Genomic DNA, 18,170 nt, shown 5'->3' with positions numbered 1-18,170 from the left:
GAGGGGGACAGAGGATGGCTGAGAGGAGAGGTGGCTCAGATGACCCTGTTTACCGGGATAGAAGACAATGGACAGAGGCGGCACTTGCGGCCAGTGATATCGGATGCCCAGTTGGAAAGCACTGGGGTTTGGGAATGGAGAGAGAGAGCAGGCAGAGCCCACCTGGATGAAGGAGAGACTTAGATGTGCTGTGCTGGGGGAGACCAGGCCTGAGGGCCCTGAGAATTTCCTATGCTGTGTTCATATGCTCAGTAAACCCTCCTGTTTTACTCTGGCTAAGAGACTCTCCAGTCTAGGGAACAGGGTTGCATTATTCCCTCTCGCAGTGGAGGCCCTGGGGCTCCAGAGCAATTGGACTCCTTGACGGGGCCCATGGCAAGAGTCAGGTGTGCTAAGGCTCAGAGAGGTGGTTCCAGGAGGCAGAGGGGCTTAACCCACATGAGAGAGTGAACCCCCAAGAAGGGCTGTCACACTGAAGGGGTTCCCCCCCCCCGAGATTGCACAGGCCAAGAGTGGGCACAACCTGTAAGTCTGTGAGAATGTGCAAAAAGAAAAGGAGTACTTGTGGCACCTTAGAGACTAACCAATTTATTTGAGCATAAGCTTTCGTGAGCTACAGCTCACTTCATCGGATGCATACTGTGGAAACTGCAGAAGACATTATATACACAGATACCATGAAACAATATCATATCATATCATGAAACAATATCATACACATTGTAAGGAGAGTGATCACTTTAGATAAGCTATTACCAGCAGGAGAGTGAGGTAGGAGGAGGTATTGTTTCATGGTCTCTGTGTATATAATGTCTTCTGCAGTTTCCACAGTATGCATCTGATGAAGTGAGCTGTAGCTCACGAAAGCTTATGCTCAGATAAATTGGTTAGTCTCTAAGGTGCCACAAGTACTCCTTTTCTTTTTGCAAATACAGACTAACACGGCTGTTACTCTGAAACCTGTGAGAATGTGGTAGCAGAGGACTGTTTGTGGATGCACCCTGTAGGCAGTTGGCTGCAAGTGCAGGCGCTTTGCACTGAGTGGCTGCCTGCGATAAAACAAGGGAATTGAAGGAACCAACATGGAAATGGCCTATAACCAGCTCCGTAAGAGAGAACTGACACATCTGGGGAGGGAGAGAGGGCTGAGAGAGGGGAGGCTCTCTAAGAAGCAGCTGATGGCTCAGCTTGTAGAGAATGACCAGTCCGAGGAACAGGCTCCAGATCCCGGGGGGGACTCCCGGGATGCCCTGAGAACCAGGGAATAGCCATGGAGGCAGTCCTTGTAGCATCTGGGAATCTATCAGATCCAATTCCCCAATCAGCACAGGGGGGCCCCGGTCAGATTTCTCCCTGGAGGAGCTGCGGATACTGGAGCTGGAGCTGAAAGTGAAGGAGCTGGAGGAGCGGAGGCTGATTGACTGTGCAGAACAGAGAAATCACGAGTTGGAGTTGGAGGAGAGGTGGGTCAAGACAGCCTGCCTCACAACCTTAAGTGAGGAAGGGCCCCAAGACGCCAGTTTTGTGGGGAATCTAGACACCAAACTGCTGCCCCAGTTTAATGGGGGGGGGGTGTGGGGGGGGATATTGATGCCTACCTCACAGCCTTTGAGAAGGCTTGTTATCTGATCCAGATTGACCTCACAGACAGGCTTTGCTGTCTAACCCTGCTGCTGGGTCCCAAGTCCATAGAGGCATTTAGCCAAATGGATGGTACTGAGACAGGGGACCTATTTGAACTGACCCCCGAGGCGTACAGGAAATGATTCCAGGGTGTACGCAAGATCCCAGGTGTCACTTACAAGAAGGTCGCCAACGTGCTGGGGAAATATCTCCTTAAGTGGGGGAAGGACACCGGGGCCACTACCGCAGAGAACGTGTATAACCTGGTGGGGTTGGAGCAGCTGTATGACATCTGCCCTCCAGACCTTAAGATGTGGTTAGTTGACTGGAAGCCTGAAGATCTGTGCAGTGCAGATGCACTGGAAGATGAGTTTATGGACAGCAGATCGGGGGCAGGAGGGAGACTCACATTGGGGACTCAGAAGGGGAGTCACCCAGAGACCACTCAAAGGTGGGACTCCAGGAAGCTCAACTCAGGGGTGCCTGTGAATGCTGGGGCGAGCCGACCCCCCTTGTGGGACTTGCGGAACCTGAAATGTAATTACTGTGGCTAAAAAGGACACAAGGTGGTGCAATGCCTGAAGATGAAGGAAATGGCAGCCAAGCAGAACCCGCGGGGTGTCAACTGGGTGGAAGCCCACCCAGAGGGGGAACCACCAGTCTAGGGATCCACAGTAGAGAGGGCTATGCCAGGGGGAGGGGACCGCCAGGCCAGGCCAGCAGGGGAAGGCAGGGCTCCAGGTCCAGAATGCCCGTACTCAATCTGCCGGATGAGCGTGGGACAGGCCCTGGGGACAATTGCTACATCATCCCCATGGAGGTGGAGGGAAGGAGCATCCAGGGATTCTGGGACACAGGCAGAGAGGTGACACTGGCACAGCCCCAGGTGGTGGACCCAGACCAGCTAGTGACTAATGCATACGAAACCCCGAGGGGAGTGTTTGGGCCCCCGTCAAGGTGCCTGTAGCGAGGATACACCTGAAATGGGGGGCTAAGAAGGGACCCAAAGAGGTTGGGGTGCACAATCACTTGCCTACCAAGGTGCTAATGGGTAATGACTTGGAGAACTGGTTGGATGGCACTCAGAGCTCCCTGGTCCTCACCCGGAGCCAGGGCCAGCGAAGGACGTGGGACCTCCGGAAGGGGGGACTGAAGCACAGAGGGTAGGGATTGACAGGGCTGGGCCAGAGCATCCATCCCAAGGTGGGGAAACTGAGCCACCACCAACCAGGACTGTACCCTCAAACCCAGCAGCTGAATTCCAGATGGAGCTGCAGGAGGATCCCTCCTTAGAGAAGCTGAGGTCTTTTGCTGGCCACAGCCGTGCAGGATCCCAGGGGAAGGACTGCCAGGAGAGATTCCTGTGGGAGAAGGGATTTCTGTACCGGGACTGGGTTGGTTTGGGGCAAACTGAACTTTGGAAAGCTGGGAGGCAGTTGGTGGTTCCCCAGAGGTACCACCACAGACTGTAGTACTTGGCCCACAATATTCCCCTTTCAGGGCATCAGGGCATCCGGCACACCAGGCAGAGGCTGCTGCAGAACTTTACTGGCCCAGGATCTTTGATGCTGTCCAACAGTATTGCAGGTCCTGTGACTCCTGCCAGAGGATGGAGAAGGCCCGGAATAAGTGTAATGCAGATCTGAGACCTTTGCCCATCAGAGAGGAGTCTTTCCAGAAGGTTGCTATGGGCATAGTGTGGCCCCTCAGCAGTGTGACCTGGTCGGTGAAGAAATACATCCTGGTTGTGGTAGGTTTCACTATGCGCTACCCCGAGGCAGTGGTCTTGTCCTCTATTGAGGCAGACACCGTGGCAGACGTGCTGCTGACCATTTTCAACAGAGCGCGATTCCCCAAAGTGGTCCTTGCAGACCAGGGCTCCAACTTCATCTCAACCCGGCTCCAATGCTTGTGGGAGAAGTGTGGGGTCCGACACACCTGGACTTTGGTGTACCACCCTCAGTTCAATGGGCAGGTGGAGAGGTTCAATGGGACCCCAAAGATGATGCTGAAAAATTTATGGACCAGCACCTGCAGGACAAGTATTTACCCCACCTGCTGTTCTCATTCAGGGAAGTGCCCCAGGAATCCACACGGATTTTCCCATTAGAGTTGCTGTATGTGAGGAGAGTGAGGGGACCCCTCAACTTGATGCGGGACGAGTGGGAGGAGAAGGCATCTCCCGATGGAAAATCAGTGGTGGAGTATGTACAGACTGTAACAAAGTGGCCTCTGGTGGGACACTACTGAGAATATCAATTCAGGACAAATTGCTTAGAGCAGGGTAGTCCCAGCCCAAGGCTGGGTTTCCTTTACTATTAAGGCACGCCAAACCAGCCAAACAGAGAAGACTTCACTTTTAAGCCACTGGCTAACCAGAAGTCATACAAGCAATTCCCTCAGACACTCCAGTTTCCCGGTATCACCAGCAGCACCACTCCTTATGGGGATGAATGGTTATGAAAACCAATATCCCAGTAAAAGGAAAAAGGTTCTCCAGACCCCAAAGGACCAAACCCCAGACTCAGGTCAATATACAAGTTAGATCTCACCCACAAATCATGCCGTTGGGCATCCTTTAGAATCTAAAATCAAAAGGTTTATTCATAAAAAGAAAGAAATGTAGATGAGAGTTAGAATTGGTTAAATGGAATCAAATACATACAACAATTGCTAAGTTCTTGGTTCAGGCTTGTAGCAGTGATGGAATAAGCTGCAGGCACAAATCAAGTCTCTGGAGTACATCCACAGCTGGGATGGGTCATTCAGTCCTTTGTTCAGAGCTTCAGTTTGTAGCAAAGTTCCTCCAAAGGTCAGAAGGTAAGAAGCAGGATTGAAGAGAAGATGCAGCGCTATGCATCCACAGAGAAGGAATGCCTGGCCATGGTGTGGGTGTGACTTTGCACTCCACATGATTTTATGAAAATATGCTAATGAGTTTGACTATAATGTGACTGGAATATGCTTCATGCAAAAGATATTATTATAAAGCTTACAATCTACTGAGTGTGATCATCCTATTTGTATAAATGTATCATTCTTGTATCTGAAACTAGAAATGTATCATTCTTGTATCTGAAACTAGAAATATGAAATATAGCTCTGAGGTCCCATTGTAGGAAGGAGTCCAGTCTGTGAAAGAACCTTATTGGAACATCTCTGAGAGTGAGATTTTATGTGTATTCAGTTTTCTACAGTATTAGTCTTAGACACAGTAGCGGAGTCGAGCAGGATGTGTTCATAGCTGATTGCTTTGAGATACTGCTAGTGATTTTAAGTGAGTTTTAAGTGTGCTGGCTGGAGAACAGACAAAGTGGTTACTGGTTTGTTATTTTCTATTTGCTTATTTCGGGTAAGGGAATTAGGGACAGAAAAGTAAGCAAAATAAGTAGGAGTGAAGACCAGAAGAAGCTAGAACTCCACAGGTTGCAAATTGCCCAGAAAGGCTGAACACTGGGAAAATCTCTGTTAACCAAGAAGCCCCTGATCCGAGTGCATCTCAGTTTCAGTGAACTGTAGAGGGGTGTGGCCCAACCTCTGGGTCTGTGCTGAAGCTGACTGAAGTGTCTAACTCAGCAAGACAGGAGTGGAGGGGTGCCTGTTCTGGCAGGAGGGGGTTCTCAGTGGTATCCCAGCGCATTGAGTGACAGTCTCAAGGGGAGACAAATGGAAATTGATGCGCTATTTGCCTGGGAAAAGGCTGCCATGGAGGCAGAAGCAGCCAGACAAGGGGCTGCACACCAGCAAACCATGACAAACCCAAACAAAGAAACTGAGGCCCAGAGACAAGCACAAATTGAGACCCAGAAGCATGAACTGGTTGTAATAGAGTGGAAGAGGTACACAGAGACATATATCCTGGAGGTGGAAGTTAGGATCCTGCTGATTGCTGCGGTGGGAACAGACCCCAAGGACTCTGTAGCTGGAAGTATGCCCAACCTGAGTGAAAGGGGGGGGATTTTGCTGGCAATTAAAGGGTCTGTCATAGCTGGTAGCTGTGAGTCCACAGCTGGATCAGGGTCACCTTCCTTTTTGGGGGACACAGGAGTGTCTGCCCCAGAGGGGAGCCCAAAGAGAAATTTTAGGTATACTGCCTCTGCCATGGACAGTGTCCAAGTCTCTGGCTGTAAGTTCAGGAGGAGAGTGTGATGTTGTACTCCATATGATTTTATGAAAATATACTAATGAGTGTGAACATAATGTAACTGAAATATGCTTCATGCAAAAGGTCTCTTGTAAGGTATCATTACAAAGCTTATAATCTTCTGAGTGTGGTCATTCTATTTGTATAAATGTATCATTCTTGTATCTGAAACTAGAAATATAAAATATAACTCTGAAGTCCTATTGTAATTATTCAAAGTGTTGGCCATTAATGGTGGTTTGGAATCTTGATGGCTCCCATTAACCAGGACAATTGACTGTAGATGGCTCTGTTTACTTGCAAGCCTTCCTGTGACTCAAACCAGGAAGAATGAAGGCTAGGGGTCTCACAGGACATGTGACCATGTCACCTGGTACTGGAATCCATCTTAAACCTAGTACTTTTCCATTTAGAAGGAGGGCTGGGGACCCAGAGAGACAAAAGATTCATGCCTTATGCCAAAGCTGTAAAAGGGGGTGGAACAGAACAAAGGGGGCTGCAGTCATGAGAAAGCCCTTAGCCACCACCTGAATTGGAACAAGGACTGTACCGGGGAAAGGATTGGGTTCAGACTAGGAAGGAGTTCAGTCTGTAAAGGAAGATTATTGGACCATCTTTGAGGGTGAGATTTTATGTGTATTCAGTTTCCTACTGTATTAGACTTAGAATTGCGTGTTTTATTTTATTTTATTTTGTTTGGTAACTTACTTTGTTCTGTCTGTTATTACTTGGAACCACTTAAATCCTCCTTTTTATATTTAATAAAATTACTTTTGCTTATTAATTGACCCAGAGTAAGTAAGTTATTCCTGGGGGAGAAAACAGCTGTGCATATCTCTCTATCAGTGTTATAGAGGGCGGACAATTTATGACTTTACCCTATGTAAGCTTTATACAGAGTAAAATGGATTTATTTGGGGGTTTGGATCCCACTGGTGTTAGGGAAAAAGGGTTCCCCTCCCGTCTAGGGTTAGGAGGGTAGCCTTCCCTGGACTTCTGTATTAGCCAAACAAAACACAGAGTCTTGGCTCTTTGATAAAGTGAGGCACTTTATTGCTAGCGAATACGACAGCTGAAGGGCTCACCAATTCCTTTTCAGAGGAAAATGGTGAAGCCCCGAACAAAGAACAGGGATGAGCTTTTATAGCTTGGTTCAACATACATTGTGATATCTCTTCCAGTTCGAACCGGTTAACCCAGTCTGTTTGAAGTTCTGGGGTAGGTAAGAGCATGGAGGCTTATCTGTATAAGGAATTCTCTCCCCAAAAGCAGGGAGTGCAGGTTACACACAGTTCACATTCTTTCTATCCATAAACAAAGTAGAAAGGACAGATAAGCATAGAAAAAAGACAGCAGCGTAGCTTTACATGATTATAGGGTCGCTTTCTGGGGTTTTTTTCCTATCAGTTCCCCCCTTTGAGCCTGAAGATAATTATCTTACATGGCTCATTATTCATTGTTTAACATGTTCATATGTTTCTCATCTTGGTTAACACCACCCTTCTTTACATATAGTATCTTTGCTGGGCTCATGGTTTTGGTACATACCCGGTGGAAGAGAGCACAACAACTGGACGCACAGCAAAACAGCAGACCCACAATCATAAGGAATCCCACTCCATACACAAACAAGGTTTTTAGCCATCCAAAGTTAGGCAACCAGCTGGTGAGCCAGCCCCACAAGTCAAAGCCCACACTGGGAGAAATAGAGGCCTGCTTATGAAAGAAGGCTGACACGTTTGCAATTATGTTAGTATCTGTGACTATGCGTCCGCTTTGATTTACATAAAGGCAGCATGTGGCATTGAGAAATGTGCACACCCCTCCCTGTGCACTTAAAAGCTGATCCAGGGCCAACCTGTTTTGCATACTGTAGCGAGCTAGTGAGCTTATTTCTTCTTGCAAAGCTTGGATTGCATCTCGAGTGGCGTTAGTAAATATTTCCATTTCGGCTGACATATTTTTTAGCGCGTATTCAAGTTGGCCCACCCCCACCCACGGAAACAGAATACGGAAGGCGCGCATACCTGTACTGCCTTCCTCGACAATAGGATTATAACTGGTATCTCGACGGGTTCGTCGGGTTGTGTCTCTGATTTCTATTAAGTCTCTACGATGCATCCCTCCTGGCCAGGCAAAGGCCACCGTGCATCTTCCCAACCACCTTGGGGGCAAGGTCTTTCCTGCCCAAGTGCCACATACCCACCATAAGTGATGATCTCCTAATACTATGCTATAGTTGCCTTTATTGCCCCCTGAGTTCTGAGATACTTCCTGCAATCGTCCCACCAGGGATGCAGCATCATCAGGATTGGGTCCTATTCCCCCCCATTTCCATAATGTAAGGCCGGCAAATTGAGTCACATTTTCTCTGAGAATGTACCCCACATAGCCTCCAGCACGGGCATAGTTGGCTACCTCAGTACCATTGGGATACAGCAAAAGAGTAGTACTTGCATTGTTTCCCAAAATTAGAATTTTCTCACAGTGGGTTTTCGGGTATTTTCCCAGAGTAGTTTTGCCTCGGGTGCGTAGCGACCTCTTTTCTACGCACAAGGGGGCCTTAACGAGCAAGTCTGGGCGATGGTTCGGGATCCAGGTCCTAAAATCTATGGGTCCCCTTCCCCTTTTTCCCTTTTGGCCGTACCACGCCAAACCATTTTGCCAAGAATTGAGGAGCGCTGGAACCGGCAAAATGGGGAACCCTTGCAGTGAATGGGAAGAGAAGTGGGAACACACCCAACAGTCACTAACATTCCATGCGTTGGTTAAATTTTGGGCTAATTGTAGAAACGTATTTTTATCCCAACCCCCCAGGGCAGAGGTCCAGGTTAACGCCCATAGCCATACATACATTATAGACACTACCAGCTACTAACAACTCTAAAAAAAAAATAATATTAATACAATATTTGTAACAGTATACTAATACTCCAGAGTTCTGTAACTGCTTCTGATTCCGCTGATTGACCGGTACCCAGTTCATGTAGAAGCGGCGGTCGTGATGGGAGTCGTTGGGGATGTTGGAGCAGGAACCTTTTTACAGTGGCTGCAGTGCACCCATCTATCGATGCCCTCGACCTTCACTGCAGTTGGAGTAGTCAGAAGGACTTGGGCCGGGGCCGACCACCTTGGTTCCAGGCAATGCTTCCTTCGATGGATTTTAACACAGACAAAGTCTCCTGGAAAAAGAGAGTGCGCACAAGTATCAAGCGGTAAAGGTTGGGCATCTTTTACTCTGGCCCATGCATCACTCAAAGCATCTTGCAACATGCGACAATAACCCACCAACTTATCTTGCCCAGCCATTAATGAAGTTTTTGCTGGGGCAAACCCATCTACACTGGTTAGAGGAATCGGCAAGGGTCGGCCAAATAGAATTTCGAACGGTGTCAACGAATGCTTCCTATGGGGTGTATTACGAAGATTGGTTAACACTATGGGTAACACTTCAGGCCACTTTAATCCAGTCTGCTCGCATAGCTTTGCCAATTGGGTTTTTATCAGCCCATTCACCCTTTCTACTTTTCCTGAACTTTGTGGATGATAGGGGGTATGCAAGGCTTGTTTTATGCCGAGGGCCTTTGCTAAGTGTTGAATAATTTGGGAAGTGAAATGGGGGCCTTGGTCACTTTCCAAACGAGTCATTATCCCGAAGCGGATACTTGAGGAGACACTTGAGGAGACACTTGAGGAGTGTCTTGAGGAGTCCTTGAGGAGTCCTTGAGGAGACACTTCGCTACGGATACTGCATCTGCCCTTCAAGTGGGGAAAGCCTCAACCCACCCTGAAAAAAGATCAACCAGGACAAGCAAGTGTTTTAGTCCTGTCACTGGTGGTAAGTCCATGAAGTCCATCTGGACCACAGCAAATGGGTACTCAGGCAGTTTGCAATGTCCCATAGCTTGTGGTTTGACTGCTCCTTGGTGATTGTACCGTTGACACAATTCACACTGTGCAGTGACGGTCTTCGCAGCTGCATGGACCCCCGGAGCAAAAAACAACTTCTCCATTTGAGCCACTAATCCCCCCTTTCCCAGGTGCGAGGCCAGGTGGAGTGCCTGGGAAACCTGAGGGAGGAGTTGTCTTGGGAGAACCGGGCGACCGTCCGGGCTGACGTAGAGGTTGTCCTCATTTAGGTGGCATCCAATGGATTTCCAACGGCTAACTTCGGCCGGGGGCGTTGTCTGCTGGGCAGAGAGCAAAACGGCTGGCGTCACTGGTTGCAGTAGCAGGGGTGCCAAAAAAGGAAAAGGGGCTGGAGCCCCACAGAGGGCAGCATGACGGGCCGCCGAATCGGCTGCAGCATTTCCCTTGGAAACCTCGTCCGAGGCGCGGGAGTGGCCCTTACAGTGTGTAACCGAAACAGCTGCAGGAAGTTGAATAGCCTCTAACAAGGCAGAAATCAAGGCAACATGGGAGATCTGAGAGCCGCTGGAGGTAAGGAACCCACGATGCTTCCAAAGTTGTCCAGTAGAGTGGCATACCGAAAAGGCATATTTGGAGTCAGTATAGATGGCCACAGTTTTGTTTTCAGCTAATTGACAGGCCCTAACAAGCGCCACAAGTTCTGCTGCTTGCGCTGACTTTTGTGTAGGTAAGGCATGCGCTTCAAGCGTTGCCATCAGGGTAACAATTGCATAGCCAACTCGTAAGGCCCCAAACTCGTCCCGACAGGCGGAACCATCACAAAATAATTGGAGGTCAGGATTCTGCAATGGAATGTCAGAGAGGTCAGGACGAGGCGTGGAGATCAAATCCACCACGTGGAGGCAATTATGAGGTTCCCCATCCTCAGGCAGAGGCAAAAGGGTTGCAGGATTCAGGACTTCGCAGCGGCGTAGGGTAACAGCCTGATTGGCGAGCAAGGCCAATTCGTACCTGGTCAGTCTGGCTGCTGTGAGGTGCTGCGTGGATCCACGATTAAGAAGTGCTGCAACGGCATGAGGCACTTGAACTAGAAGAGGGTGGCCCAAGGTAAGCCCCGAAGCTTTCTCGACCAACACAGCGGCAGCCGCCACAGCGCGGAGACAGGGCGGAAGACCCTGAGCCACTGGGTCAAGAAGGACCGAAAAATAAGCCACCGGTCGCTGGCCAGGCCCAAAGGGCTGAGTTAGCACACCAGACGCTGTGCCAGATTGTTCATGGCAAAATAAGGTGAAAGGCTTTGCGTAATCCGGTCTGCCCAGGGCTGGTGCAGAAGTTAATGCTTGTTTGAGGGCGGTAAGGGCGTTGTTGTGTAGAGTCGTCCATGGTAAGGGTTCGGGAACGGAATCCAGCAGCAAATCGGTGAGGGGGTGCACTAACTCCGCATAAGCCGGAATCCAGGCTCTACAATAGCCACTTGCTCCCAGTAACTGGCGGAGTTGCTTTTTAATGGTAGGCCTTGGCATACTCAGAACGCTTTCAATCCTGTCCTGAGGAAGTGCAGTAGAAGCAAATGAAATACGATGCCCCAAATATTCCACCTCGGGTTGGGCAAACTGTAGCTTGGAGAGTGCCACCTTGTGACCTGTTTCGGCCAATGCAAAAAGAAGGATTCGAGTGTCCTGTACACAGGCAGCCTTGGCTGTAGAGCACAATAACAGATCATCAACGTATTGAATCAAAGTAGAACCCATAGTCAACGAAATAGAGTCCAGATCTCGCTTTAAATACTGGCTGAAGATGGTAGGGCTCTCCCTGTAGCCCTGAGGGAGGCGGGTCCATACGTATTGACATCCGTCAAAGGTAAAGGCAAATAGGAACTGTGAGTCTGGGTGCACAGGGATGCTGAAAAATGCTGAAGACAGATCAATCACAGTAAAATAAGTAGCCCCTGGGGGAATAGCAGTTAAAATAGTTGCTGGATTGGGAACAACCGGAGCTCTCGGGATCACAATAGCATTAATCAGTCGGAGGTCATGCACGAAACGGTAAACCGGTTTGCCATCGGGGCCAGGCTTGGGTTTCTTAACAGGAAGAATAGGTGTATTGCAAGGGCTGGTAGCCTCCTTAATGATTCCTTGAGTTAAAAGCTGTTGTAGGACTGGCCGAATGCCCTCTATGGCCTCTTTAGGCAATGGATATTGCATTTTTCGGGGCAGAGGGATATCTGTACGGTAATTGATATACACCGGTTCTGCTGACTTTAAAAGTCCAGTTTCAGTGGACGCCGAGGCCCACAATGCTTCAGGAATATCAGATAACTCAGCAGGGACAAAGGGGGCGGTGGGTGTAGTGGCTAACAATGCCATTACCGTAGCTTCAGGGACCGAAGTAGGGACTGAGAGATATAGCCCCTCCGGGCTGCAAGTTACAGTTGCTCGTAGTTTACATAACAGATCTCTACCTAATAAATTTGCAGGACAGGAAGTTGCAATTAAAAAGCTATGATCCTCTGATAACGGGCCAAGCTGGACCGTTTGCTCCGCAGTTAGAGGAAGGGTGCACACGGTGCCACCAACGCCTATAGCTTTTACGGTTGCAGAAGTGGTAGGAAGGGTGGGGTCCTGTAGAGTACTTCTATCTGCCCCGGTGTCGATTAACATTGAATAAGTTTTTCCTCCCACCACAACTGGAAGCTCCGGGTGGTTTGCATCCAACTGCACTGTCCAAGAAGCGGAGGGGGTTCCTGGCGAGGGGGACGAAGCATTGTGGGCGGCTAGCTTTCAATCAGTACTTCCTTTTTCTCCCCCCCTTTCCTGTACCCTCTGGTAGGCTTGCATAAGAGGGTCAGCTGGCTGGAGGGGGTAATTTGGGCACTGGGCAGCCCAGTGTCCTTTTTGTCGGCACCGCCGGCACTCATCTGGCCCTGCCCTCCCGGGCCGTGGCTGGAAGCTCTGACCTTGTGATCCCCATCCCTGGGTAGAGCTGCCTCCTCTTCCGCCTCGTCCCCGAAAGCCTCCCCTCCTGCGGCTTGCATCCCGTCCCCGAGAGCCGTCTTGGAAACCTTGCAACTGCAGATTAAGGAGCTTTTCGGACCTCCTAGTGTCTAATTCCTTCCTATTCCTCCAGGCATGGGCTGCTAACCCCACCACCTCCTCCAGCGTTTTGTTTTCATAAGCTGGTTGACTACACACATACTTCCGAGCGAATGGTAATAAATTTTTTACATACTGGCCAATCACTTGTGTTTTCGCTACAGGGGAGGTTGGATCTAAGCCGCCGTGGTTTTTCAAAACCTTACAAAGGCGGTGGAAGAATTCCCCTGGGTGCTCATCATGCTTTTGAACACATGCATCTACTTTTCCCCAATCATACACAGGCTTAGACATATCCTCTAATGCTTCTAAGATTCGCTTTCTCATTTTATCCCACTCTTGAACGGTCTCTGGAACATCCCAATCCATTTCAGGTTTCTCTTGCAGATAAGCCGCCCTGCCTTGCACCGTCTCTCTAGCTTTCTTATACACCGTTTCCTTCTCACCCTCGCTTAGCACTTGATTTAAAATCATTTCCACATCGTCATAATTACAATTATACATTGTGAAAATACCCTTTAACTTTTTAATAAATTCTTCCGGACACTGTCGAAATGAGGGAAAAGTAGATGACCAATTCATTAGATCCGTGCTGGTAAAAGGGACATACACCATCTGTGTCCCCCCCCCTACCACTCGGCAGTTGTCGCATAGGCATTTGGACTGCACTAGCTATTGCAGCTCCAAGAACTTTTGCCTTAGGGGTGCCTAGAGAACCATGAGACCGGGTCTTTGCAGGGGTTGCATCACTGGGGTGTCGCGGATCAGGACGTGTCAACCCCCTGGTAGAGGTGCCAGCCTCCGGATCGCCCCCCCGCTCTGCGTTAATTGTGGGGGTATCTGTAGCTAGTGGGAGAGTGGGACCGCTCCTTTCCCCGGTTGGGGGCGTGGGTGCATCAGGGTCAGGCTGCGGTACCCCACCCCATAGCCAGCTACATTCTTCCAATGGTATAGGATCCCCCGCTTCTTTCAATGGGAGTTGGGGATAAATAGACTTTGACGTTTTTAGCTTCTGGTCAGCATGACTAGATTCTGGATTGTATGGTGGGGGCCGCATGGCTTTAAGTTTTTCTACCTCAGCACGTAAACTAGTAGTTACACTGGCACTTTTGCGCCGTTCGGCCTCCCTTATCCATACATCAGAATACTTAAGTTGCCGCGGTTGTAAATCATACAATACTTTTCGTAATTGAACAATGTTATGTAACTCAAATGTTCCTTCCCCCGGCCAGCGATTTCCTGGTTCCGGGTCGTCTTGCGTCATTCCCACCCAGGGACCTTGACACAAAAATATAAACTTATACAAAGCTTTGTTGCCATCCGATTGTAAGGCCTTGATATCCCTATCATAATGTTTTAACATATAGCCCAGAGGCGTAGAAGGATCAACAGTTCTACTGGACCCCCCCCGCATCTTTTCCCAAAAACGGGACCCCCGGCTGTTGTCTAGACAATCACAAAGGAAAAATTCAGAACTCACCAAGTTCCCACCGGCCGGTGTTCACCAATAGGTCCGGACCCTAGTGCCTTCGGGATGCCTTATTTCGCCGAAGCGGCGGGTGGAAGCGAGACGGGAAACCTTCAGGATTAAAGCAACCCGGGTGCCGGCAAGAAGGATTCAGAGTCCCGACCATCCACCGGTCCGGAGAAGAGGCGATCCCGGACGAGCCCCCAAATTGTTAGGGAAAAAGGGTTCCCCTCCCGTCTAGGGTTAGGAGGGTAGCCTTCCCTGGACTTCTGTATTAGCCAAACAAAACACAGAGTCTTGGCTCTTTGATAAAGTGAGGCACTTTATTGCTAGCGAATACGACAGCTGAAGGGCTCACCAATTCCTTTTCAGAGGAAAATGGTGAAGCCCCGAACAAAGAACAGGGATGAGCTTTTATAGCTTGGTTCAACATACATTGTGATATCTCTTCCAGTTCGAACCGGTTAACCCAGTCTGTTTGAAGTTCTGGGGTAGGTAAGAGCATGGAGGCTTATCTGTATAAGGAATTCTCTCCCCAAAAGCAGGGAGTGCAGGTTACACACAGTTCACATTCTTTCTATCCATAAACAAAGTAGAAAGGACAGATAAGCATAGAAAAAAGACAGCAGCGTAGCTTTACATGATTATAGGGTCGCTTTCTGGGGTTTTTTTCCTATCACTGGGAACTTGGTGTCTTGGCGCTAGAGACAGGAGCACTTCTTAAGCTGTTTTCAGTTAAAGCCTGCAGCTTTGCGGGACGTGGTTCAGACCTGGGTCTGTGTCTGGCTCAACAAGACAGGGTACTGAAGTCCCAAGCTGACAAGGAAAATGGACTCAGAGGTAGTCTCAGCACATCAGGTGGCAGTCCCAAGGGGGTGTCTGTGATCGAAACCATCACAGTGGGCCCTTAAAAAGCTGCAGCCATATCTATTTGGGTGGAGCATCACTGTGTACACTGACCATTCACCCCTGATGTGGCTGCACCAAATGAAAGGGGCTAATGCCAAGCTGCTGAGATGGAGCCTGCTTCTCTAAGATTATGACATGGAGGTGGTCCATATGAGGGGGAGTGCCAATGTTATAGCTGATGCTTTATCACGGGGTGGGGGCCTTGAACTTCCCCAGGTCACTAGCTAAGTGACCCCGCTCAGTTCAGACTCGAAGGGGGGAGACATCATAGAATCATAGAATATCAGGGTTGGAAGGGACCTCAGGAGGTCATCTAGTCCAACCCCCTGCTCAAAGCAGGACCAATCCCCAACTCATTCATCTCAGCCAGGGCTTTGTCAAGCCTGACCCTAAAAATATCTAAGGAAGGAGATTCCACCACCTCCTTGGTAACACATTCCAGTGTTTCACCACCCTCTGAGTGAAAAAGTTTTTCCTAATATCCAACCAAAACCTCCCCCACTGCAACTTGAGACCATTACTCCTTGTTCTATCATCTGGTATCACTGAGAACAGTCTAAAGCCATCCTCTTTGGAACCCCCTTTCAGGTAGTTGAAAGCAGCTATCAAATCCCCCCTCATTCTTCTCTTCTGCAGACTAAATAATCCCAGTTCCCTCAGCCTCTCCTCATAAGTCATGTGCTCCAGCCCCTAATCATTTTTGTTGCCCTCCTCAGGACTCTTTCCAATTTTTCTACATCCTTCTTGTAATGTGGGGCCCAAAACTGGACACAGTACTCCAGATGAGGCCTCTCCAGTGCCAAATGGAGGGGAATGATCACATCCCTTGATCTGCTGGCAATGCTCCTACTTATACAGCTCAAAATGCCATTAGCCTTCTTGGCAACAAGGGCACACTGTTGACCCATATCCAGCTTCTTGTCCACTCTAACCCTTTGGTCCTTTTCTGCAGAACTGCTGCCTAGCCATTCGGTCCCTAGTCTGTAGCAGTGCATAGGATTCTTCCTACCTAAGTGCAGGACTCTGCACTTGTCCTTGTTGAACCTCTTCAGATTTCTTTTGGCCCAATCCTCCAATTTGTGTAGGTTCCTCTGTAGCCTATCCCTACACTCCAGCATATCCACCACTCCTGCCAGTTTAGTGTCATCTGAAAACTTGCTGAGGGTGCAATCCACGCCATCCTCCAGATCATTCATGAAGATATTGAACAAAACCAACCCCAGGATTGACCCTGGGGGCACTCTGCTTGATACCACCTGCCAACTAGACATGGAGCCATTGATCACTACCCATTCAGCCCGATGATCTAGCCAGCTTTCTATCCATCTTATAGTCCTTTCATCAAGCCCATACTTCTTCAACTTGCTGGCAAGAATACTGTGGGAGACTGTATTAAAAACTTTGCTAAAGTCAAGGAATAACATGTCCACTGCTTTCCCTTCATCCACAGAGCCAGTGTGGTAGATTTCTGTTACCAATTTGCCTCAGGCATCAGGTGATCAGGCTGAGGCCACAGGATCATTGGGGGGGGAGATGATGGAGCACATCAAGCAACTGAGTTTTAAAGTTTTATTGATAAAATAATAAAATAACAGCAAAAAGAAAAGGAGTACTAGTGGCACCTTAGAGTCTAACCAATTTATTTGAGCATAAGCTTCTGTGAGCTACAGCTCACTTCATCGGAGTGATAGGTGCTCCCCATGTCACTCAGAGGAAGGAAGAAAGCGTTATTGCCCGTAGCCCTAACCCACTTTCATACTCACACACGCACTACCCGAGGCTGGCCAGGCCTGGGTGTAACGTCAGAAGAAGAGGGGAAAGGGTGGATGGGAGTTCTGTCATGTGCACCCAGGTCGTCCAGGGTCTGCTACCAATCTCCAATTTGCTTCAGCTCTTGGGAGAGTTTTAAACCTTAGGGTCCTTTGGGGGGCATCTCAGTCTGGGAATTCTGCCCCCCCTCCTCCCCCATGCTCTTTGTTCCAGTTTGAGCCTGCCTTTTCTGGCTTCCTTGTTTTTTCCAAAACATCCTGGCTTTAGGGACGCTACATCAGTTGTTTTCCCCCTCGTTGGCTTTTACTGTCTTCCTCGGTTTTGCACCCGTTGCAGGTTTATGCAGTGGAATCTTCTTTTCTTGCAGCTGGTCGGAGTTGGAATCCAGGCTCCCCCCCATCCCCCCCTGTTTCTTGGCAAGCCACTGAGCATCGGTTGTGTGCTGTGGCCTTGAGCTGGAGCCAGCGTCTTATTTTCGGACCGAGCTAGCTGAATATTGAGTTAATTCATTCTCTGCTCTCTTTCTCCTTCCCACTTTGGCCTCTTGCAGCCTGCAAAAGAATCTTCCACTCCCCACTCACACCTTTGACCCTTCCCAAATTGCCCTGCGATGCTTGCAACAGCGTTAGCAATATACAATGCTGATCTGCCTCCCCCAGGGGACCCTCTGGGGGGGCCCTTGGGGTGTGACAGTCCCCCCCTTGATGCTGAATCAACATTTTGTTGGGAGGGGTCACCACTTAGGTTTTTGTTTTTATTTTTTTGATATGGTGGCAACGGTTATTGTTAGTTTTTTATATAAACAGCAATATAGGATGCACAAAATTGTTAGGACCGCAACAATTGCATACACTAGCCAATAATGGCTTTTGGCTTTATTAGTAACATAGCATAACATCTTCCCCTGTTGGCATAGATGCCCCATCCCTGTTGGCATAGATGCCCCATCCATGTATGCTGCAACATGGTAAAGGATGAGTCATTTAAGTTAGTCAGGCATGACTTGCCCTTGGTGAATCCATGTTGACTGTTCCTGATCATTTTCCTCTCCTTGAAGTGCTTTAAAATTGATTCCCTGAGGACCTGCTCCATGATTTTTCCAGGGACTGAGGTGAGGCTGACTGGCCTGTAGTTCCCTGGATCCTCCTTCTTCCCTTTTTTAAAGATGAGCACTGCATTAGCCTTTTTCTAGTCATCCGGGAGTTTGCCTGATCACCATGAGTTTACAAACATCATGGCCAAGGGCTCTGCAGTCACATCTGCCAACTCCTTTAGCACCCTCGGATACAGCACA

This window comes from Lepidochelys kempii, chromosome 7, assembly GCF_965140285.1.
Source record: "Lepidochelys kempii isolate rLepKem1 chromosome 7, rLepKem1.hap1, whole genome shotgun sequence".
NCBI lineage: Eukaryota > Metazoa > Chordata > Testudines > Cheloniidae > Lepidochelys > Lepidochelys kempii.
Note: the sequence above shows the minus strand (reverse complement) of the source record.